General features: G+C 40.8%; 1 pseudogene; it reads left to right on the top strand.

The window, feature by feature from the left end:
* Positions 1-10,776: 10,776 nt before the first annotated feature.
* LOC116837663 (collagenase 3-like) lies at positions 10,777-18,248 on the top strand (annotated as a pseudogene).
* The last annotated feature ends 5,840 nt before the right edge of the window (positions 18,249-24,088 follow it).

A 24,088-nucleotide genomic window follows, 5' to 3' on the forward strand; every position in this document is an offset into this window, starting at 1 on the left:
GATGTGAGCAGGTTAGGGTTCATGGGCCTCTTTGCGTTCCTAGGGGTAATGGCATGAAACTAAGGTCAGTTTAAATTCATATCAGGAACAGTTTCCTTAAGGTGATTCTCTGACTGGAGGAAAATGTCAGAAACCCTACTGATTAAGAGGTGTGAAGCTTGTCAGGGCAAAGTACTTGAAATCAAATTGTGGGGAACAATCCTTCATTAATCGGGCATGTCTGAAGGAGGGTAAATCTCAGGAATTAAGAAAGTTTAACAGTGTGCCCACAAAGAGAGAGAATCCTCCCTCCCCAACCCTCACACATCCCTGAGAAGTGCATTGTCTCCAAAGCAAGAATCAGATTCTGTGGGTGGAAGGGGCATGTATGACAAAAGAGAAAGGGAATGCATTGTATAAAGAATCTAGCTATAGGTGTTTAAAGCCACTACATTTCTTTTCATTTGTTGTCATAATTCAGGTGCATAACAACTTTGCTGTTTCCAAGATGCTAAGGCAATAATGGGCCAGAGTTTAATCAATTTACCCTGGTGTAAATTCAGTGTAGCTCTCCCGACTTCAATGGAGTTGCATTGGAGTGTAAGTGACACAAGAATCAGGCTCAGCAGCTTTTCCATCAGAAACAATTATAAGGATTTTCACAAAATGACATACACAAACATTTTATTTTGTAAATGGAATCCAAATGACACATCAAGCTTCAATGCAAATCCATTTCATTTTCCTTCATGTGGGTGCATGGTTAGTCATTTTTCATTAGGAAGAAATCTTAACTGTTTCTGGCAAGCTGTGCCCTCCTCCAAACCCAGTTATTTGATGTCCAAAATGTGATGAACTCAGGCCATGTAGGAGTAACCTACTTCACTGTGTGTTACGCATCCTACCCAGTGTCTGTTCCAAAGAAGATATGGATTATTACAAACATCAGCTATGGGAATTAGACATTTAGCTCAAGTTGTTGCAGCCCATGATTCTAGTTCTGGAAGTCCCATCAGTTCCTGGTGGTGATCAAGATGGTTGTCACTACTTTAGAAGGAATTTAACTACCTTCTCTACCTATCCCAGCCCCCGCAGTATATAGCAATTCAGATTAATGGCAAGAACACTCTGGTTACACTTTACCACATGTACCCAGTGTTCAGAAACTTGAAACATTATAGATTATGTGGAAATACTGATGTAAGCAAGTCAAATATATTAACTAGAATGTTTCAAATACAGGTAGTTAAATCTACAAAGAACCAGCTGCTGTTTTTGGAAGAGGTGGCCAGTGCAGTTAATGACTGGTAAAAGAGAGCTGCAGCACAAAAGTTCATAGCAGAGTAACATATATTAAAAATGGATCATGTGCCTGAAGACTGGGAGATGAGGAAATGCCCTCTATATTTTTCCTAGCAGTGTTTGGCCATATAGTGGCAAATATATATAGGTGTTTAAAAGTATTTAGAATCAAGAATCAAGTCTAAAATGGCTGTCCCTCAACTGCTGTCTTCACTTTCTGCAATGAAGTTTGACCTTTGTTTAACATGAAACCATTTTGCAAGCCAACAGTTTGTTTTTGTGCTTTGGGGCTATTATTTATTACTAGCTGTGGAAATAGTGATTAACTGAAAAATACCAGCTTTAAAATGTTTGTGAAAGGTATGCAACACCTTCCTCTCTCTTTTTCCAGAGAACAGGACAAGGAAGTTCCCTGCACCATTTGTCTTCCCATTCTTTAATAAGCCACGATATTGTTTGAGACCAGAGCTTGACTCACAATATTCATATGACTCACAGGGCCTTGTACTGAATCTTATCAGTTCATAAGAGATTAGTTTTAGTTCACTTCAGTCATCGTAAACATAAAATTAATTGATCCTGTACAAATGTGTACATAAGCTGCATGCAACACAAATGCTTGTTCTGGGTCTGACAGGCAGTTTGTTACTTTTATTGACTTGGTACTGTCTTGTAGCTCTGAATCTCCTAATGAAAGAATTAGAGATGGACTCAGCTGAAACATTAGCTCCAAGACACTATCAAATGTTCAGCTTCTTACAAGTAGCATTTTGAAGATAACATCAGATAGTCATTTCTTCACCCGGAACTTTTCTCTTCATACTCCTGTTTCTAAGCATATTGCTCACTACCGTGCATTGCATGTGGTTCAAGAGGAAGGAACCTACACATTTTTTCTTTTCTGTATTGAGTTGCCATCATGGGGACAGCTGGTTGGAACTATGCAGGTGGCAAGGAGAGATCAGATAGTGATTTGGTGTGGAAGGCCAGTGCTAGTAGACATAACTTTGTTAGACCTGTTGTCTGGAGGATTGGACTGCAAAGAACATTTTGCCATAATTTGTTTTAGAAATGTTACAAATAGGCTTGGAAGGATTAGATTTTTATCATTAAACGTCAATAAATGTCAATTTCACCACACAAAAGATGAAAAAATATTTCATTTGATAATAACTGAAATTTACAAATAGATAAAGTAAGAAAAAAATGCTTCTTGAGAATGTCTTAGAGTTTTATTTAAGGATATTTACCTTGTATATTTTGACCTGTGATGTTGACAGTTTGTGTTTTAATGATTATAAAGCTTTAACTTACTGAATCTGAACATCTACTGTCATTAAATAATTGTTTGCCCGTGCATAATTTTTCACAATTGTAAAAATTTAAATAAATAAAAACATAATTTTGATATTGTCTATCAAAATTATAAAACAATAAAAATTCTGCCAAGTGAATATGGTGGCAAGCTTGCAATCCCAAGCAGCTGGAAATTGTCTTCCCTGCTTGGGGCCTTTCTCTGAGGCCTTGATCAAGTCATTTAGGCTCATGTTTTCAAAAGTGCTCTGTGATTTTGTGTGGCTCAGTTTTGGGACCTGATTTCAGACCACAGTTTTAAAGATATTTATGGTGCTTAAAGATTCAAATAGGTTCCTAGTGATATTTACAAAAGCATCAGCACCTAAATCACGCAATGACTTCAAATGGAGTTGGGGGTTGTTAGCTTCTCTAAGAATCAGACCGTACGTGTAAAGCTAGACAGCCATAAATTAATGCACTCAAAATAAAGGCCACTTCTGAAATTTTGGGCCTTAATCTGACAACCTCAGGTTTCCAAATTTTACATTTTTCTCTATAATAATAATCATTTAATTAGCTGACTGGGCTGTCTGAAGATTATTTAATGTTTGTAAAGCCCTTTGAAGCTGTAAGACCCTCTATAAGTGCTAAGTACTAGTATTTTTTTCACTGTTTTATTACTAACAACATTTCTAAGAAAGAAACAAACACTTGCATGTTGGTTAACTGGTGGCCACTGATCCATATATCCTATAAATTGAGTCATTGACAGTTTACTTTGTCACATGTGGTTTTTTTGGAGTCTCAGCTTTGAGCCTGAAATTTATCATTTCTTCCTGTTTATTCTTTTCCTGCCAGAGATAATGATGACACTGTAGTTAGAATTGCCTAACAAGGTAAAACAATCCTTGTGTTTGGAAACTACATGGAGAAAGCTGCATTCTTGGTGTTCCATTCTTCCTTTTCTGCTCAGGTTATGATGTATAACAATTTGAATAGAAATCTGTTTGTTTTTTTAAATTGGTGCTCTCTCTGTTAGGTATTTAGTCTTCTAAGGCAATGTTTTCAAGTGTGTCTAAGTGACATAGGAACATAAGTCCCATTTTAAAAAGTGACTTAGGGCCAGAGTTTTAAAGGTATTTATAGTGCCTAAAGATGCATATAGGCTCCTAGTGGTATTTACAAAAGCATCGGAACAAGTTATGTGACTAACTCTCGTAGATTTCAATGTGAGTTATGCACCTAACCTGCTGGGTGCCAGTCTGGATCTGTAGGCACCTAAACACATTTGAAAATCTGCCCCCTAGGCACTTAGGCACCTACATGTCATTGAAAGTCAATGAGACTTTGGTTCCTAAAATGAGACTTACATGCTTTTGAAATCTTTATCCCTAAAATTATGAATCTTTGCTACCATTTGGACAAGCGACTGGCTCACACCAAACCCCACTGACCTTGAACACCTTCAAATACTGGGGGTGGGTGGGAGCGATAGCATCTGAATTTACATCTAGCTCTTAATTTCATGGCTGACCTCTATGTCTATAATGATCTTAATCGCAGATCCCCAGAAACTCTGGAGATTTGAAACTAGGATACAGATCCAAATGTTACAGTTTGGTTTCATCTCTATTACATAGACTAGATCTGGTCAAACTATTTATTACAAATACCATTCTTTACAAATTCAGCCCCTTTTTTGAAGAGTGATGCTACAAACTACATCAAACTACTAAAGGAAGCAAACTCTCACTGAACTGTGGATATAACTCTGTTCAACACTCCCCTTTGCGTCCGAGTCAAAAAAGATGTGAAGCAAGGAGACACAGTTTCGTCAAAACTCTTCACAGCCTGCCTTGAAATGGAAATGAGGCAGATGAACTGGAAGGGTGGAATCAGCATCAACAGAGAGCAGTTAAACCACCTCAGATTCATGGACAATATCATGTTGGTCGCTGAAAAAACTACCAAACTACAGAAAATGCTGCAAGAACTCGACCCAAAAATCAGCCAAGTCAAACTGAAAATGAATTGCTCTAAAACAAAATTTATGTGGTCTGATGCCTTGCCAAAAGCACAAATAATAGTCAAGGGAGAACAAATAGAAGAAGTTGAGCAATATGTCTATTCGGGCCAAGAAATTAACATGAGCCACGATCAGGAAGGTGAACTCTTGCAAAGAAAGAAAACAGGTTGGTGCGCATTCAATTCTATCAAGGATGTCCTCCAAGGAAAAATCAACAAGGCAACACGCACCAACCCTTTCAACTCAATAGTACTGCTGGCAATGTTGTATGGCAGCGAAACCTGGGCGCTGATGAAGATAGAGGAATAACACCTGTTTGTCATAGAGAATGCGATGGAAAGAAGAATTCTGGGGATTTCAATCCATGACTGAGTCCCCAAAGAAGTGATCAAACTACAGAATGGAATGCAGGATGTCATTGTTGAAAGTAGGTACAATAAAATGCAATGGATTGGGCACATAGCTAGGCACACTGACAGTCGATGGACTGCAGCTGTTATCGAGTAGTACTCATAGGAACTGAAATGACCATTCAGCTGACCTCCAAAGAGATGGGAAGATTTTATCATGAAAAAACATGGCCACACATGGAGAAGGAAGGCCAAGATAAGAGAAGAATGGAAGATATGTTGTAACTGACACAATCTAAATGAGGGCTGAAGGACTGATGGATCAAGGTGATAGAATCATAGAATCATAGAATATCAGGGCTGGAAGGGACCTCAGGAGGTCATCTAGTCCAACCCCCTGTTCAAAGCAGGACCAATCCCCAACCAAATCATCCCAGCCAGGGCTTTATCAAGCCTGACCTTAAAAACCTCTAAGGAAGGAGATTCCACCACTTCTCTAGGTAACCCATTCCAGTGCTTCATCACCCTCCTAGTGAAAAAGATTTTCCTAATATCCAACCTAAACCTCCCCCACTGCAACTTGAGACCATTACTCCTTGTTCTGTCATCTGCTACCACTGAGAACAGTCTTTGGAATCCCCTTTCAGTCTTTGGAATCCCCCAAGCAGCTATCAAACCCTCCCTCATTCTTCTCTTCTGCCGGACTCTTTCCAATTTTCCACATCCTTCTTGTAGTGCGGGGCCCAAAACTGGACACACTACTGCAGATGAGGCCTCACCAACGCTGAATAGAGGGGAATGATCACATCCCCCGATCTGCTGGCAATGCCCAAAAGTGGACACAGTTTACTCCAGAATGAGGCCTCACCAATGTCAAATAGAAGAGAATCATGTTCCTCGATCTGCTGGCAATGCCCCTGGTTATACAGCCCAAAATGCTGTTAGCCTTCTTGGCAACAAGGGCACACTGTTGACTCATATCCAGCTTCTCGTCCACTGTAACTCCTAGGTCTTTTTCTGCAGAACTGCTGCCTAGCCATTCGGTCCCTACTCTGTAACAGTGAATGAGATTCTTCCATCCTAAGTGCAGTGGGTGATCAAGGTGAATCATTTGCAAACCATGCTAGATATTCTTAAAAATGTTTCAATGTGTCACAAAATAGTTCAAAGGAATAATTTTCAAACTGAGATCCACTGTTTCCAATAGAATTACTCATTGAGCATATGTTTAAGCACATGCCTAAGTCTTTCCTGTACGAGGCCTATGTATCTTTCAGAAGCTGTTTATTGCAGTGTTTTACTGTTTGCAGTATAGGGCTGATCACTTCAATAATATGGTTTTGTTTCTCATCCCTTATTGGATGACTGGCATATTATAAATGGGGGAATAAAGAGTAGTGAACAATGGCTGACAAATAATGCACTTCCATTATGGATAATCATTTGTGCCAGAAGTCATGGAACTCTTGGAGTTCACGAGCATTTTGGTGGATCCTGGGAAGTAACAAACAACCTGATTCCAATTAATGATAGCAATCTGAACTAGATGCTTTTATTCACAAAAGAATGATCAAGTCCAGCTTTTTAAAGCTCTAATTATTTAATCTGCACTGCCTGCCTTTTCTCCTGTACAGATCCCTGCACCCACAAAAAATCCTTTGTGGAATCTGGGTAGGGTGTATCATTAACATTAACGATCGCTGTCAGAGATGTTCAGTGGTCCTGTATGAAATTAGTGGGTGATGTCAGTCTTTATCTAAATACACACCACAATGTAACTCTAAACAGCTTTCTGGGTCAGTCAGCAGAGAGACCAAAGAAGAACTGGGACTTTAATATCTTTTTACAGTAGAGGTGGTCTCTCCAGTTTAGAAAGCGGTATGCTGTGTGTGCTTACTATTGTCACTCACTGCTTGTGTTATGCCAGTTCTATAGAAAAAAAGTTACTTCCATGAGACAGAGACCTGAAGGAAAAAGAGAGATTTCACTGTTTTTTACTTTTAAACCACAGGCTTTGAATTTTTGTAAAAGAATGTGATACAGACCATTTGTGTCCTTGAATTAGAGGGAGGATGTACCAGTATCATGTGGATAGGAGATGAGTCAAATGTTCAATATTTTTCATTATAAAATGCAATTTCCCTACAGAAGGGTGCTCAGCACTATTCGGTAATCATACATGATAAAGATGAAGATGTCTGTTTCCGTTGCCCTCCTACTCTGTTGTCTGGCACATTATTTGTCATTGCCAGTTCCTAGAATGGCAACATTAGAAACTGATGCCATCATGGATGGTAACCAAGACTTTGCAGAGGTATCTAGCTCATCTAACCCACATTCTTCTTCATTAATCTTATTTTTGTTTCACAAAGTGCTGTGTTTCTCATATCCTTTCAAAGTTATCTGGATGCCTTCTACAAAGCTCCCTTTAATGCAGACATTGTACAGAAAAGAAGCTTAGGCTCCCTGGCATGTCGACTCTAGCATATGCAATTATTCTTTGGCCAGGAGATAAATGGTTGGCTGGATTCAGAAACTTTAGATCTCATGAAACAACCAAAATGTGGTGTCCCTGATGTGGCAGAGTACAACTTGTTTCCCCAGGAAAATCAAATGGCCATCTTATAACTTGACATACAGGTAGAAGGAGTCTGCTATATTTTGCATTCCCCTCCCCCCTTTTTAGTTCTCTGTTTTTGTTGGGCAATACTTTCCACTGATTCTATAGCTCTTCGAGAAAAAAGGGTCTCTTGCTTCTCTCCTGCTGATGCTATTGCTAAAAATCAATGCTATATAATTTGTGTGCATATATTTACAACATACCTATAATAATCCAGAAATATTTAAAGATTTTTGTGGATAATGACCTGAGCATGAAGTCTCAGTGCAATGCTGTGGCAAAAAGGGCTAATGTCATCCTTGGATATATAAAAAGGGGAATATCAAGTAGAAGCAGGGATGTGATCGTGCCTCTGTATACTACATTGGTAAGACCACCATTAAAATACTATGTCCAGTTCTCCACATTTCAAGAAGAATGTGGAAATACTGGAGACAGTTCAAAGGAGGGCCACAAAAATGACCCAGGGACTGGAAAACAAGCCATACAATGTGAGGCTTAAGGAGCTCAATCTATCCAGCTTATTGAAGAGAAGTCTGAGAAATGACTTAGTCACCATTTATAGCAGAGGGGGGCAAACTATGACCCGTGGGCCACATCCAGCCCACAGGATGCTTCCCTCTGACCCCCGAGTTCCTGCCAGGGAGTGGGGTCAGGACAGGCTTGTGGAGGAGCCAGCCCAACTCCCCGGCAGTGTTGTGGAGCAGGGTGGAGGCTAGCCCCTGTCCCATCCTCTTCTGCCCCCTTCCACTCGCAGCATGCTTGTTCCCAGTCCCCAGCAGCCAAGCCCAGACAGGGAGCGAGCACTGCCCAGCTGCCAGGGAGAGCAGCCAAACGAACAGGGGAAACACACAGGGAAAGGACTGAGATCCCCTTCCCCCCACCCAACAGGTAACATGGGGCGTTGAGAGCAGGGAGGGTTGGATAGGGGGACAGTCAGGGGTAGGGAGCAGGGGAGATTGGTTAGGGGTGGGGGTCACGGAGGTGGTTAGGGGGTGGGGAGCAGAGGGGATTGGATAGGGGCAGGGGTCCTGGGGGAGGTCAGGAGCTGGGGAGCAAGAGGGATTGGCTAGGAAATAGGCGTCCTGGTGGGATGGTCAGGGGGGCAGAGAGCAGGGCTGTTTGGATAGAATGCGGGCGTCCTGGAGGGGCAGTCAGGGGTGGGGAGTAGGGGGGGCTGGATGGGGGTGAGAGTTCTGGGAGGTTGGATAGAGGCCATGCCTCATAGTTTGGGGAGGTATAGCCTCCCCCAGCCTTCCCTACCCGGCCCTCCATACAATTTCTGTATCCAATATGGCCCTAGGGCCAAAAGGTTTGCCCACCCCTGGTGTATAAGTACATAACACATGGAAAAGATATCTGAAGGTGGGAGGCTTTTCAGCCTTACAGAACAAGGCAGAAGCAGGTGGAAACTGAAGTTCAATAAATTCAAAACTAAATCCAGTGGTCCTATCTGGCATTTATTGTATTATGGTAGCTCCAAAAAGTGCCAAGTGAGTTCAGGGACCCATTGTGCTAGGTGCCGTACATACATATATTAAAATTATTGACAGAGTCCAAGCACAAAAATGCATAATAGGTTTTGGTTACGGTGATGAAGTTGGGCAAATTTTAGAGATGGGGGAATCATTTTTCGATGGTAAATGTTGCCAGATTAACTCAGTTCGGGCTTCTTTGGGTTGAAAATGTCAAAGCTGACTTTGTAGTATTCGGATTGCTAACACTGTCTTTGATACATAGGTATTGTATTTACTGAGCAGAACTGACTTTAATTTTAAAAAGGTGGGGGGAGCTGAAAGACCACCCCACTCAGATTGTCAAATAATTGCATATGATGTACATTATTTGGCCTACTCACAGAGTAAGGTTCTACTTACTTTGAGCAAGGAGAGCAGAACTGGGCCTTCTGTCACTGGAAAGCAGTGTGGACTAACTTATTGCATAGGCACAACACTTTTTCCTCCAGGACAGGAGGAGAGGGACATAGATGTATATTATGGTGTCTAATTGGAACTGTTCAACACTTCTCATTCAGAAAGTTTTAATTTATAGCTATTTTGGAGCAACAAAATTTTCACAGAAACTTTCCATTTTCCTTAATTTTTTTTTTTGTTAAAAATCTTTAACAAAACTAAAAGATTTTGGTTTTCATCAGGGGTGAAAGTAACTTAAAGAACTTATCGGTACGCTGGAGTGCTGAGCGGGGCATGACCTCAACCGGAAGACGTGGGGCCTTTCAAGATTTAAAGGCCCTGGGGCTCCGGCTGTGGCTGGGAGCCCCAGATCCTTTAAATCACCCTGAAGCTACCAGCTGCAGAGGTGGCTCGGAGCCCCTGGGGCTCAGGGGCGAATTAAAGGGCCCGGGGCTCTATCCTGGGGTGGCAGGGCTCAGGCAGGGATTTAAAGGGCCCAGTGCTCCTGCCACTGTGGGGAGCACCAAGCCCTTTAAGTCCCCGCCTGAGACTGGCTGCAGGAGCCCCAGGGTTCCGGCAGCGATTTAAAGGGCCAGAGGCTCCAGCCGCTACAGGGAGCCCTGGGCCCTTTAAAGTGCCACTAGAACTCCAGCAGCGGGACTTGGCGGTGCTTTAAAGGGCCTGGGGCTCCCTGCAGGGGCTGGAGCTCCGGGCCCTTTAAATCCCTGCCTGAGCCCAGCTGCTGGAGCTCCGGCAGTGATTTAAAGGGCCCAGGACTCGCTGCAGTGGCTGGAGCCCTGGGCCCTTTAAATCACCCCGGAGAAGCCAGACCAGTCCAGCACAGCAAACCAGCTCTTCCTGGTATGCCATACTGAACCAGACTGGCTTACTTTCACCTCCGGTTTACATATTTTTTTTAATTATTATTATTATTTTGCATATCTTCTTTCTCCCTTCTCCCTAAATGTTTTTTCTACAACAAGCTCTATTTCTAACATTTATCTATGTCTGGAATTTGAATAGTCTTGTTGTTAAATGATATCACAGCTGTTTTTAATAGTCAGTACTTTCTTCATCAGCCTTAAACACGTTTAATAAATAATTTTGCTATGAAGCAAAACAAAGAGACAGCAAAGGTTTTATTGTACTTGTAAACATTCCTTGCAGTATGACCTTTATTCAGGACATTATATTTTACACTTTAGGACAAGCATCAGAAAAATTGTGAGGCCATGCATGTCACTCATTTCAAATATTCTGCCATGAGTAGACAGAAAGATTTTCTAACCCATGCATGTGCTAATGAACAGAATTGTGAATTACACTCCTGATCTGACCCAGGAAGAGGTGGACCAAGCAATCCAGGAGGCATTCAAAATCTGGACTGATGTGACTCTCAACTTCTTCAGACTCTCCTTTGGCACTGCTGACATCATGATCTCTTTTGAAACAAAAGGTGACTGTGGGAAGTTGCTATTAGTGTTTTAAAATTCTATGGGCTACAATCTGCTTTGATTTAGACCCTGCACCACTCAGGAGTGGTTTGACCTGGTTTACATGTCATGTTAGGACTTGGTCTATTGCATTAATCTCATCAGCTGTTTTTAGGTCCATCAACGACAATTAGCCATGATGGGCAGGGATGGTGTCCCTACCCTCTGTTTGCCAGATGCTGGGAATGAGCAACAGGATATGGATCACTTGATGTTTCCTGTTCTGTTCATTTCCTCTGAGGCACCTGGCTTTAGTCACTGTTGGAAGACAGGATACTGGGCTAGATGGAACTTTGATCTGACCCAGTATGGCTGTTCTTATGTTCTGTTAGGTCTGTTAATTCAGTGTTCTGATATGCACTGCACTGGTGCTGCCTGGTCTCCTGCAGAAACAACATAAGAAAGAAAAAAAAGAGCAGCATAAATATCCCAATAAGGAGAAAGTGAGGAAGGTGTCAGGACCCTCTTTCAGGGAATCTTGGACAGAGCCCATCTAGGAGCACCGAGGAGTGTGGAAGTCATTTATGTGCCAATTAAAGGGAGAGTTTTTGTTCATGGGTCCATTATGAAAGAGGGAGTGTTTCAGCATGGGTGTATGTGTGCTTTGATGGGAGGGTCTGGGACACATATCTAATTCAGTGAAAGCCAGTGACACTCCCAGCCACTTTTGTAGTATAGCCTGTAAACTGAATTGCTTTGGCTAATTCTGATTTGGCTTTGCTGTTTTGCAGCCATTAATCTGTTTATAGTTGCTGCTCATGAGATTGACCATGCTTTGTGACTAGACCACTCCAGCAATCGTGAAGCTCTAATGTACCCTCTTTACACCTACACTGGAACTAGGGACTTTGTTCTTCTCGAAGATGATATGGAAGGCATCCAAGCTCTTTATGGTATTATGTGAAAGTTAACTAGCATTTCTCAGGAAGCTCATGTTGTTTTTGCAGTTTCTGTCATGTCTGCCTACCAACATCATTCCAAACTATTTCTCTGTGGCATGTTAACCTCCCCAACTAATCCTGTTTACCAGCAGATGGTTTTGATCACAGAAATGAAACAGAAGCACTGTGTCTGCTGGGCCAGAGGTAATGGCTGAGTGAACGTCACATCTCAATATTTGCAATTCCAGAAGAAAGAACTGTGAATGCCAAAGTCCCAGAGAGATGTGATCCGAACTTCTCAGCAGATGCCATTACAGAGATACATGGGGGAAAAGGTTTCAGAGTGGTAGCCGTGTTAGTCTGTATCAGCAAAAAGAACAGGAGTACCTGTGGCACCTTAGAGCCTAACAAATTTATTTGAGCATAAGGTTTCATGGGCTAAAACTCACTTCATTGGATGCATGCAGTAGAAAACACAGTAGGAAGATATATATATATATATATACACAGAGAACATGAAAAAATGAGTGTTGCCATACTAACTATAATGTGTATAATAAATTAAGGACATGTAAATGCCAATGAAATTCACCCCTATCATTTGCATTTCATTCCACAGCTATCCGCTTAGTTACTTTTAAGGCCACAAAACAGGAGATGGTGAGCGTATCCTACTGAGGAACCATGCAGAGAACAAAGCCTTCCAGACTTTATCCCCAGAGTACTGCTATTTATTATTGCACCTCTGCACCTATTTTTGTGTTGAGTGTAAAAGAAGAGAGGGAAGGAAGAATGAAGGAAATGTACCTTTCTATAACTTCTATTTACATATTGCAGAATCCATTAACTGCACTAGCACTATCCTGTCGGTGTGCATGGTGCTTGATAGCATTAAAGGGACCTGTGCAAAATGCTTGAATTATTATTTTGTTATTTTTTTGTACAATGGTAGCACCTAGCGGTCTTAATCAGACTGACCTATTCAGAATTAGCATTAGCTGAAATTTGACCTGCATTTGTAAATCAGAACCTTTTACTTTTCATGAGTTGTTCACCAAAATCTAGGTGCCAAATTTGGCCCCAACTGGAGAGCTACTGATACACTTGGGCTGTTGTTCATCAATGAATTTTGAGTTTGAACTTTGTTTACTAGGAGAAGTCACATGAGGAAGGTCACATGACATTCTCTCAGTGTGACTACTATTCCTGCTTCTGGTTCAGGATGAACCAGCAAAACCAGTGTGAACATGCAAGAACCCGTTGAACCTTGGCTCATAATGACATTCAAGCCTGGGAAAACTGGGTTCATTCATACCCAAACTTTATAAACTTCAGAGCCAACAAACCCATTCAGTCTAGTTCATGAATGGTCACAAAATAGTCACAACCCCCTCATAAAAAGAACTTGGAAATGTTCTCACAGTGCTAGTTATTGTCATTCCACAGGACATTCCTTACTCTTAACATATCCCTGGCATCATGTTAGTAATTCCTAGTATCAAGCTCCTTTGCATTCTCTGCATACATCTTCCACTATCTTTTCCCTCTTTAATCTGAAGATCATTTACATAAATAAATGAATATCAATATATGTATGTATTTTTGCTTTTTAAATTAGATTTTTCTCTCATCAAACCTCTCAGCTGACAGGAGAAAATGCACCTGTTGTTAATTCAGTTTGCCCAGATCTTCCAAACCAGATTGATGCAGCTTATGAACGACCAGGCAAGATCTTGTGTTGATGTTTAGAGGTAAGTAACTTTCCCCTTGACTTCAGACTAGAATTCCATTTTATTTTACTTATATTGCTTTCATGTAACCATCCAAAGTGTAAATGTGGCCATTCAGAGCAGGGACTGTCTCTTTGTTCAATATCTGTACAGTTCCTAGCACAGTGGTCCATGACTGAAGGTTAGGTGCTACATAAAAAACAACAAATAATAATCATATGAATGATTTGTCCAATGCTTGGGTCTCTGCTTAGATGTGTATAGTCCTTCTTGACTTGGAAAATTAGCTATGTAATTTGTATACAAATGATCAATAACTTATTTTCAAGATGTGAAGGACTGAACTTTTGAAAAAGTAAATAAACATTCAACACAATTCCTCACTGTGATAGAGAAATATCAGATACTTATTTGTATGCCACCTGTGATAAAGATCATCTCTGCAGGCTGAAAACATACACTTTACAGGCAGCAATAGGAGTTTTCTTAAATCCTCATTTGGGCAATAATTTACCAGTAATTGAAATCCTAAATGGTAAGTTTACTACTTGCTTGTAGCTTTTCCATTGAAAACTTAATGCACCAGATGTTCTGTGAGAATTTCTATTTCTTTCTTCCTAAAATGTTTTTCTGAAGAGACTTTACAATGGAGTTGAAAATTGCTTTTCAAAATAGCAGCTGAACATACAAAATAACTGTGGTTGACAAACAAAAACCAGGGCTTGAATGATTCTTTTTCCTTTACTTAAATGCTTTAACAAAATATTGTTCTTGTTTCTCAAAATTCCCCAAAACAAACATTCACAGTAGCCCTCACTTCAACAGCTACTTTTTTCCAGCTTTTTTTTTTTTTAAGGACAGCCTGTTGTCTTCAGTCTGCACTGATGACAGCATTAATTTTCAATGTTAGTGTGATTCAGCAGAATCTTTTGACATTATCCTGAATTACTTGTGCACCTCACAACTCCCACTGAAGTCAATGGCAGGTTTTGGCTCTGCAAGGAACGAAGGACAAGACACCAGGAATATGGTTTAATTAGGCGACAACTTTATTATGTTACACACTTGGGAACTACCCAGCAATACCTCATCCAGTGCAGGTTATTCTTCCTTCTGTCATCTATATCGCCGGGGGGAGGGCTGTCATCCGCTTTCTCCCCCTCCACACAGTTAATGTGGTCCCACAACACCGCTGGCACCCCAACACCCTCATACAAAGGGAGTGAGGAGGGAGGGGGTTTGTCTTCTTGCTGTACCTGACATTACGCGGCTCAACCCCCTCCCCCATCTTCTCTAGGAAATGCCTTTTCCCAATCCACTTCCAGTACTGGTTATTCAGGGAATCAGGCTTACTATTGAACAAGCACCTGTACTGAGCACCTGCTAAGTTGCAACAAATGAATTTTACAATATTACCCTACCCACTATGTTTGTTTCTGTGCTGCTGAGAGAAAGATGAGAAAACCCACATTGCCTAGGCCAATCTGAAAATGTGGGAAAAATTCCTTCCCAGCCAAGAAAAGGTGACTAGTAGAATATCCATAGCAAAGCCCAAATCTCTAATCCTAAGGGACATGAGGGGGACAGGAGCATTTCTTCCCAGCACAGAATAGCACCCTGAGGCAGTGGGAAGGGCTTATAAACCCTCCTCTTGTGGGTGCGGGAGCCAATAGGATTTCTCTTCACCCTTCTGTCCAAGCAATCAGACACAGAGTCTCCTTACTCCACCTCTCAAACCCACAAGTAGTGCTGAGTGCCCACAAAGAGAGGAGGAAAAATGGAGGGTGGAATCCTTAAAAGGGTCAAGGGTTTTCTTTCTCCTGCTGGTCCAGACAAAGCCTTCCCACCTCTGAGACTACAGGAGCAGAGGGTAGAGGTAGAGGAATTCTATTACCCTGAATAAACCACTGTCCTAATTAAGACCACAATCCTGCAAACACTTATGCATGTACGTACTGCCAGTGGCACTACTCACTGGCTTAAATTTAGACAAGTGCAAGCTCATCTCTTTTAATACAAAGAAGTTGCCAAAAGTAGACTAAGGACAAGATCCCACAGGATTGGGTCCTTAATCTATTTTTGGCAATTTCTTCATATTAAAATAGGTGAGTTTATGTTTTCATCCTTGGTACCATCTGAATGCATCCCATCAAGAGTTCAGGGCCATAGTGCCTGAGGTTGGTTTGAGAAAGGACGGAATCATGTGCCACCCTGGCAGGCTTCTCTCAGTTGCTCAGATTCTGCAATAGTATGTGAGATACAAAAACTTAGATGGAATAGAAAAGTGTAGGGGTTGCTCTTCATGCTCATCTCTGTTTTTTTGAAAATTCCCCTATTGATTTTGTATCATTAAATTTATAGTGTTTTTCCTTTCATCAATACTTCATGCAGGAAAGAAATTTTGGTCTCTAAAAGGACATGTCATACTTGAAGGCTACCCCAAGAAACTTTATGAACTTGCAGCAAAGAGTCCTGTGGCACTTTATAGACTGACAGATGTATTGGAGCATGAGCTTTCATGGGTGAATATCCACTTCGCTGGATGCATGAGTATTCACCCATGAAAGCTCATGCTCCAATATGTCTGTTAGTCTATAAGGTGCCACAGGACTCTTTGCTGCTTTTACAGACCAGACTAACATGGCTATGCCTCTGATTTATGAACTTGGATTTCCAAGAGCCCTCCAGAAGGTAGATGCTGCATTTCATGATACAAAGACTGGAAAGACCAAGTTTTTCATAGGAGACAAGTACTGGAGGTATAGTATTGGTGGGAGATAAAGAAGTTGGATGACCTGCTTGTGTTGTCAATTCAATCCAAATATTTGAGTTCAGCAAGGTTAGTGCTAGCTCTATATTTAATATCTCTATTTTAGAGTTTGTGGAAGGCGTAGAATCCATAGACTTGGAGATCAAATTCCTCAATTTATCCACAGAACAGATACAGCACAGGCATTAGATGTGCAAGGTTTTCCCTTCCTTCCCACTATATGTCTCCACCTTGAGCTGTCTCAGCTTAAAAGAACTGCTGAATCACCGTCAATTAGATAATCTGTTTCAATTTGTGTGATAAACAGATACCTACGGGTTAATGTTTCTTTCACCTGTAAAGGGTTAACAAAGGGAACCAAACACCTGACCAGAGGACCAATCAGGAAACAAGATTTTTTAAAAGCTCACGGAGGGAATGTTTGGGTGTGTGTCCCTTTGTCTGGGTCTTTTGTCTGTCTCTCGGCTATGAGAGGACTTCTATTTCAAGCTTCTAATCTCATTTCCCAAGTTGTGAGTAACATAGGTAGAAAGACAATAGGTTTTTTATATGTTTTTTGTAATTTACATGTGTGTGTTGCTGGGATTTAAATGTATCTCTTTTTGAATAAGGCTGTTTATTCATATTTTTTCTTTTAAGCAATTGACCCTAGTGATATTGTTATCATTGGATACAGGAGCATTTTTATGTCTTTCTTCTCTTTATATAAACTTTTCCTTTTTAAAACCTGTTGCGATTTTCTTTCTAAGTGAGGCTCTAGGGGATAGAAATCCTGTGCAGATTACGGTCTCTCTCAGGGAAGACTGGGGAGTGGGAAAAAGAAAGGAGGGGGGAAGGTAAAGTTGCCCTCTCTGTTTTGTAATTCAAAGGAGTTAAGTACAGTAAATCTTCCAGATAAACCCACGGAGGGGAAGACGGGGAGCGAAGTTAAAAGAAGAAGATCCAAGGGGAAGGGGGGTTATTTCCATTTGTGGTAAGACTCAGGGCGCTTGAGTCTTGGGGTCCCCCAGGGAAGGTTTTGGGGAGACCAGACCTGAGCCAAAACACTGGGAATTTTTGGCTGGTGGCAGCGATATCAGATCCAAGCTGGTAATTAAGCTTGGAGGTTTCATGCAGGCACCCACATTTTGGACTCTAAGGTTCAGAATTGGGATTTATGCTTATGACAATTTGTTTTTTCCTGTTCATTTTTACTACAGCTATGATGAACAACGTCATTCTGTGGAAAATGGTTATCCAAAACTAATAGAGAAAGATTTCCCAGGAACTGAAAATAAAATTGATGCAGCATACCAAGAAAATGGTAAGTTTTCATGCTAGTAAAAATGCTTTGCCATAATGGCTCGATGTGCCCAGAGACTGACATACAGAAATTAGTGCATTAAAACATAACAAGCTCTAATTATGTAAAAGAGGCCTAGTGCTACCAACATAGTGTTGAAACAGATTTTTGTATTAATGTTAATATTAGAATTCTTTAAAATAGAAATGTAATGTGTTAGAAGTCTCAAAAACAATACAGAAAATTAAGTTTTGCACTATTACTGTATCCTCTGGCTTTTTGTCTTCCTTTTTTTAAAAAGAATAAACCAAACTAATTCCTTCCCATTTCGAAGAAGGGTGAGCTGAAGTTGGCTGGCCTACAAGGTGGTTGTTTTCCAATATTGTGACAGCCAGAGAGATCATTGGATACTTTGTAGCTACATTGTTCAAACTAGTAAAGTGATAAACTTACTGGAATGAAAGAAAGCAATATTTCTACCTTCTTAAAGCATAAGTAACATGATGGCTGCAATGATTCTTAAACTGATTTTCTTTTCTTGTAGGTTCCATCTATTTCTTCCATGGATCAAAGCAATCTACCATAAGTATGTTCTTCACATTTTGAGTGCAAACTGCATATTGTGCTGTTAACCCACTTCTCAGTCAGTAAGCACGACAAGTGAGTCAGTTGAACATGTCAGACTAGTAGTCCTATGGGTTCTAGTTCTTAATGACAAAGTCTACATGTATGTACTGTGATTGCCATTAAAAAGTCAACAATTGCCGAGAGATACCACATAGCTAGCACAATACATTCACTGCTGAAGCAACAAAAAAACTATAGTAGCTCAGATACTAGAATGGGACAGGAATTTTCTGAGGAACTGTTTTCCTGTTTTGTTTTGTTTTAAAGTCAAATTGTCAAAACCAAAACTGTTTATGGGAAAAAGTCAGTTTTGATGAATTTCTCAACTAAAAATTTTTTAAAAAAAAGTTTCAAAATTGTTGAATCAGCCTGTTTTGACATTTTCAGAATGAAAAATTCTGGGGTCTCAGCTCAAAACAACTTCTTGTGTTGAACTGTGAATTAATTATAGTAAAAAATAAAAACGTGTATAAAATAAAAAATGGCCAAAATAAAAATGAAACATTTTGAAATGATCAAAACAAAGCATTTTAATTGAGCCAAACTGAAATGTTTATGGTTTGTCAATGTGCAAACATTGTGGAGATTGAATTTTTGTCCTGATTCGTGATGGGAACATTTTTTGAAATCTCAAATGTTTTCCAGGGACAGAAAAACTGTTTCCTAACCAGCTCTATTAGATAGCCCTAGCAACTGTCTGCAAGTGAAATGAGGATGCAGTGGTTAGACCAGGACACTAGAACCCAAGAGTCCTTGGTTCTATTCCCAACTTTCCTTGGCCCTGGTGCTGCAAGTGGATTCCCAGAAGTGGGTGGAGCCCCATTTAAATGACACGGCTGCAGCTATCTGCCTGTATAGTTGCAGGAGCACAGCCTTTATGTGTGACCTGGGAAGGCGACTTAACTGCTCCAGTACTTACTTTACTCAGCTGTAAAATAGGCCTTTTAATACTTTCCTATCACACACAGATGTTAGGAAGCAAAGTGTTACTGAATATAGTGAGCTAGCCCTAAGTATCAGAGATGTTTCTATTTTAAAGTTAACTTGCTATAGCAGAGGTTGACAAAGTGGCCTATGCACTTCTGTTTGTTTGTCTAAAGTTCACTGTTTGCCAGCTTAGGGTCACAGGAAAAAAAAAAGCCTTCTAATGCTATTTTGGGCACTGATGGTTTGGAATAAATCAAAATATGGCACAGCTTCAATTATTTTCATTTGTTTAACTTGTTTTGAAACCATTTTCTTGGCATGGTCTTTGTTTTTGAATGATTAGCACTTCAGTGCTTGTTTGGAGTTAATCAATCCCACCACCTCTCTTCCTCACTGTCTATGTCTTTCCGGGGGGAAAAAAAGATTCTTCATGAAAACTCCTACCTCTCAACTCCCTGGAAAATGACCATCAATTCCACTTACCTTACACATGACCCCAAAATATGAGAATTACAGAAATTGTTGTTAGCGTATCGTTCAGCAATTTGGCAGACTTGCACACTTGCAAAATCATAGAATCACAGAAGTGTAGGACTGGAAGGGACCTCAATAGGTCATCTAGTTCAGTCCCCTTCACTCAAGGCAGGTCTAAGTAAAACTAGATCATTCCTGACAGGTGTTTGTTGCTGTCACAGTTTGTGCTGGCGCATTTGTACTGGGTGAAATTTACCTATGTGCAAAGGACCAGCACAAGGCCTATGACACTCAGTACCCAGCTTAAGCTTTATTTCACAACCCTCTTCACGGGATGTTTTTAACATTAATAGTGGTGTCATCTGTTATCAGCTGAACCTATGTGGATAGTATTTTATTCTTCACACCATCGGACATTGTCAGACCGCTTTGGTGTCACTGCAAATAACTGCCAGTTGGAAACATCAGCTAATATCAACATGCTTGTCAGGGTTCCTTCCCACTCTGAACTCTGGGGTACAGATGTGGGGACCCGCATGAAAGAACCCTTAAGCTTATTTTTACCAGCTTAGGTTAAAACTTCCCCCAGGCACAAATTCCTTCGCTGCCACCACCAAGTGATTTAACCAAACATTCAGGGAGGGCCACTTGGAGCCCTACCTTCTCCAAATATCTCCCACAGCCCATACACCCCCTTTCCTGGGGAGGCTTGAAAATAATATCCTCACCAATTGGTACAGGTGAACACAGATCCAAACCCTTGGATCTTAAGAACAATGAAAAATCAACTGGGTTCTTAAAAGAGGAATTTTAATTAAAGAAAAGGTAAAATCAGGATGGTAAATACTTTAAAAGAATAACAAAAGACTCAGAAACACAGAGGATCTCCTCTCTAGGCAAAACTTTAAAGTTACAAAAACAGAGATAAACCTCCATCTTAGCACAGGGAAAAGTCACAAGCTAAAACAAAAGGTAATCTAACTCATTTCTTTTCTGCTATTACTTACTATTTCTGCAAGACTAGATGCTTAGTTCAGATATAGCTAGGGAGATGTATTTTCCCCCGCCCTGTTTCCTGGCTGGCTCTGAGAGACATAGACAAAAAACCTTCCCCCATTGATTTGGAAGTATCTTCTCTCCTTATTGGTCCTTTTGGTCAGGTGTCCCCAGGTTATCTGAGCTTCTTAACCCTTTACAGGGTAAAGACGAATCAACCATTTACAGGGTAAAGAGGGATTTTATGCTACCCTTAACTGTATGTTTATGACATTTTATACTTCACACCATCGGACATTGTCAGACCGCTTTGGTATCACTGCAAATAATTGGTAGCTGGAAACATCAGCTAATAACAACAGGCTTTACTGCTGTTTCTGGTTAAGAAACTGGACTGGGACTCAGGAGAGGTGGGTTCAATTCCCAGCTCTGTCATGGAATTGCTCTCTTATCTTAAGTCATGTGATCTTTCTATGACTCACTTCCAGTTCCTCCTACCCCTTGTCCGCCTTTTTTATTTAGATAGTGTTTTCCCATTAGTGTCTAGCAAAAGGAGCCTGCATCTCTTTTGGGACTTTGTGCCACGAGTGTAATAGAAATAATGATAGTAATACAATCCATGCCTGCATTCCTTGTATGTCCAAAATTTCCTAATGAAAACAACGGGGTGTGCATGGAATGCAGGATTCAGCCCATTGCCTGCACTTAAGGTGGCTTTTATAAATGATCTTTCATCAATCAACTTCTATTTTAATGTTTTGAGAAATTTTTGTTTAGTGTTTGTGATAAAATAATTATGTACTCAAACAACCTTTCAGTCTATTCTTTTTCTTTGGTGTATGTCTTTCTACCCACCAGCAAAGACCATCCAAACTACTGGAGTTTCTTTTCATTTGTGGACATTGCCTTTAAATAGAAAAGGACAAACATTTATTATGCAGAATCTTCTGTTGGGTGGATTGTTTTTCCTTTTTCTTTTAACATTTAAAGTTCAAAAATCTACCCCTTTTCCTTCTATATTTAACTTTATGCCTTTTAATGCATGTCTGAATAAGTTACGGTGTTTGCCTAGAAAAAAAATCATTCCCACTGTAATTTTTTTCTATAAATAAAATGTCTATGTCTTTGGGCCATGGGGGCTCAGGGTAATTATTGAAAAGACATAAAAACAGAGTCTTAGAAGAGTGCTTTCATTATGGGCTTCAAGGTACCCAGAAGCCTGAATACAGTAGCTTTAAAACACTCATTAAATCATAGAACTTAGAGATGGAAGGGGACTTTTTGGTTATCTAGTCCAACCTCCTGCTAGTGCAGGACAGTCCTTGGTAGTATATTTACTGGTGTTTTGACTAGTCTCACTCTAAATAGTCGAAGTTATGGGCTTCAAACTATTTCCTTGGGGGAATGATACTACAGTCTAACACTGTTCCCTTTTCTTAATTTTGCCCATTTGTCCCTGAATAAGTACTCTCACTACTATGTTTATAACCTTCAAATGTTTGTAGGTGGTTATCCATCCTCACCTTTAAGCATCACTTAGCCAATCTATACTTATTGTAATAACTCTATGGTAGGGTGATCAGATGTCCTGATTTTATAGGGACAGTCCTGATATTTCGGGCTTTGTCTTAATGCAGGCACCTATTACCCCCCACCTCCTGTCCCAATTTGTTACATTTACTATCTTGTCACCCTACTCTGTGATCACCTAGGTATTTGCCAGTGTCACCGTGTTGCACACCATAGCCACTCAGAACTTCACTATGACAATGAGCATAGTCCAAAAACACAGACTTCTACCTAATGCTGGATTTGTGCCAGGGCTTGTGGGGTCTGAGCCCTGGCACCTCTAGGTTTGGCAGTTCATGGTCCCGGCACCTCTAGGCTTGCCATGTCAGTAAAAAAATTGTTTGAGCCCCAGCAACTCTTTCATAACAAATTAAGCACTGCTCCTACCACCTGATCAAGAAAAGAGTTGATATTAGTAGCATAGAGTTTAAGACTCACAGTGGGTCACTTCTAATTCCAGCCTATAGTGGGCAGTGGTGCACAAACACGCCAACTGTTCTATTACATACTCCCTTAGTTAGAAGAAGTTAATTTCAGAGCGTCTGAGATTCACAGGAGTTTAAATTATTCCTGGACACTAACACACATCTTTGAGACTGCTTAGGACTCAGATTTGCTGCTGTTTCACACAGCAGTGATGCTCAGAACTTCACAACAACAGTTGGGATTGAATTTAATAAAGGGTTACTTTCAAAGATTATTTTAAACACTACAAGGCGGATACTCAGGTGGGGTTAATTGTCATAGCTCTTCTGATGTCAGTGAAGCTATGACAATTAATACTAACCGAGAATCTGCCACTACCACTTAATCCCGTTACATGCAATACCACATATGTCAGTAATGCAATATTGAGAATTGACTGACTCAGGGTGGGGTTTTTTTTAGAGAGAAGGAAGTAGGAGATCTATAAATCATTATTGGATGCATTATTAGAAAGATTATTTGCCAGAATTTACAGTGTTATTACCTGTGATTTGCCTATGCATTGAGTCACCAGCTATACGATATGCAGAGTGAGTGGGAATGCACCAATGACCTGAGATGCATCAGTGTAGGGTGAGGAGTAGGGACTGGGCAGAGCACCAGAACTGAGCTGCCAGTCACAACCAAGTGAGAAGGGGCAGGAGAGAGGGGATGAGCAAAGCAAAAGAACTTAGCTAGTTATTGCTGATGTTGATGCATGAGAGGAAAAGAAACCAGTGTAATGGTCACAACCCAGGGGGAGTTTGCAGATGCTGCAGTTAAAAAAATTATCTTTTTAGTGGCAAACCTAGTGAGTTTGACAAGGAATGAATGAAACACGAGAACGTGAAACCCCACAATCCTATTATGTCAAAGTTGCTTCTTAGAGTAGAATTGTATTTTAAGAAGAGACGAGAATTTACCTTCCTATTACCACAGTATCTGAGTGCACGTGGAAGGATCTAAAGGTGGACTGGATAACACTCACCTGCTAACTGGGATGTGTAACTAGAAAGCCATGGAGTGGCGAGGGTGCAGATAACCCTTGCCTTCCTCTCCCCTGTGGGTGATGGGCGGGGGAAGGGGGAGAAGAGGAGAAAAGGAGGAGAATTTGGCTCCACTTGATTTCCCTTTCCCCTCCCTCCCTGGGACAGGGGTTTGGCTTTAACTGGGTCTGAGCTCTGAGCCTCTCCTATCTGTTCCTACTGCAATTGGATGACTGGGGTCAGGACAGACTGACCGACTGGCTCCCACTTCCAGAGGCCAGGGGAGGAAGCAGGGGTTGTTTCTGCCCACTGCTGGCTTGTAGCCATTTTAGCTTTGTTCCAGCACCACCCTTTCACACCCTTATTTCTGGAGTTCTTGGGCTGGTGGGAACTATACTGATC

The sequence above is a fragment of the Chelonoidis abingdonii genome, chromosome 1 (genome assembly GCF_003597395.2).
Source record: "Chelonoidis abingdonii isolate Lonesome George chromosome 1, CheloAbing_2.0, whole genome shotgun sequence".
NCBI lineage: Eukaryota > Metazoa > Chordata > Testudines > Testudinidae > Chelonoidis > Chelonoidis abingdonii.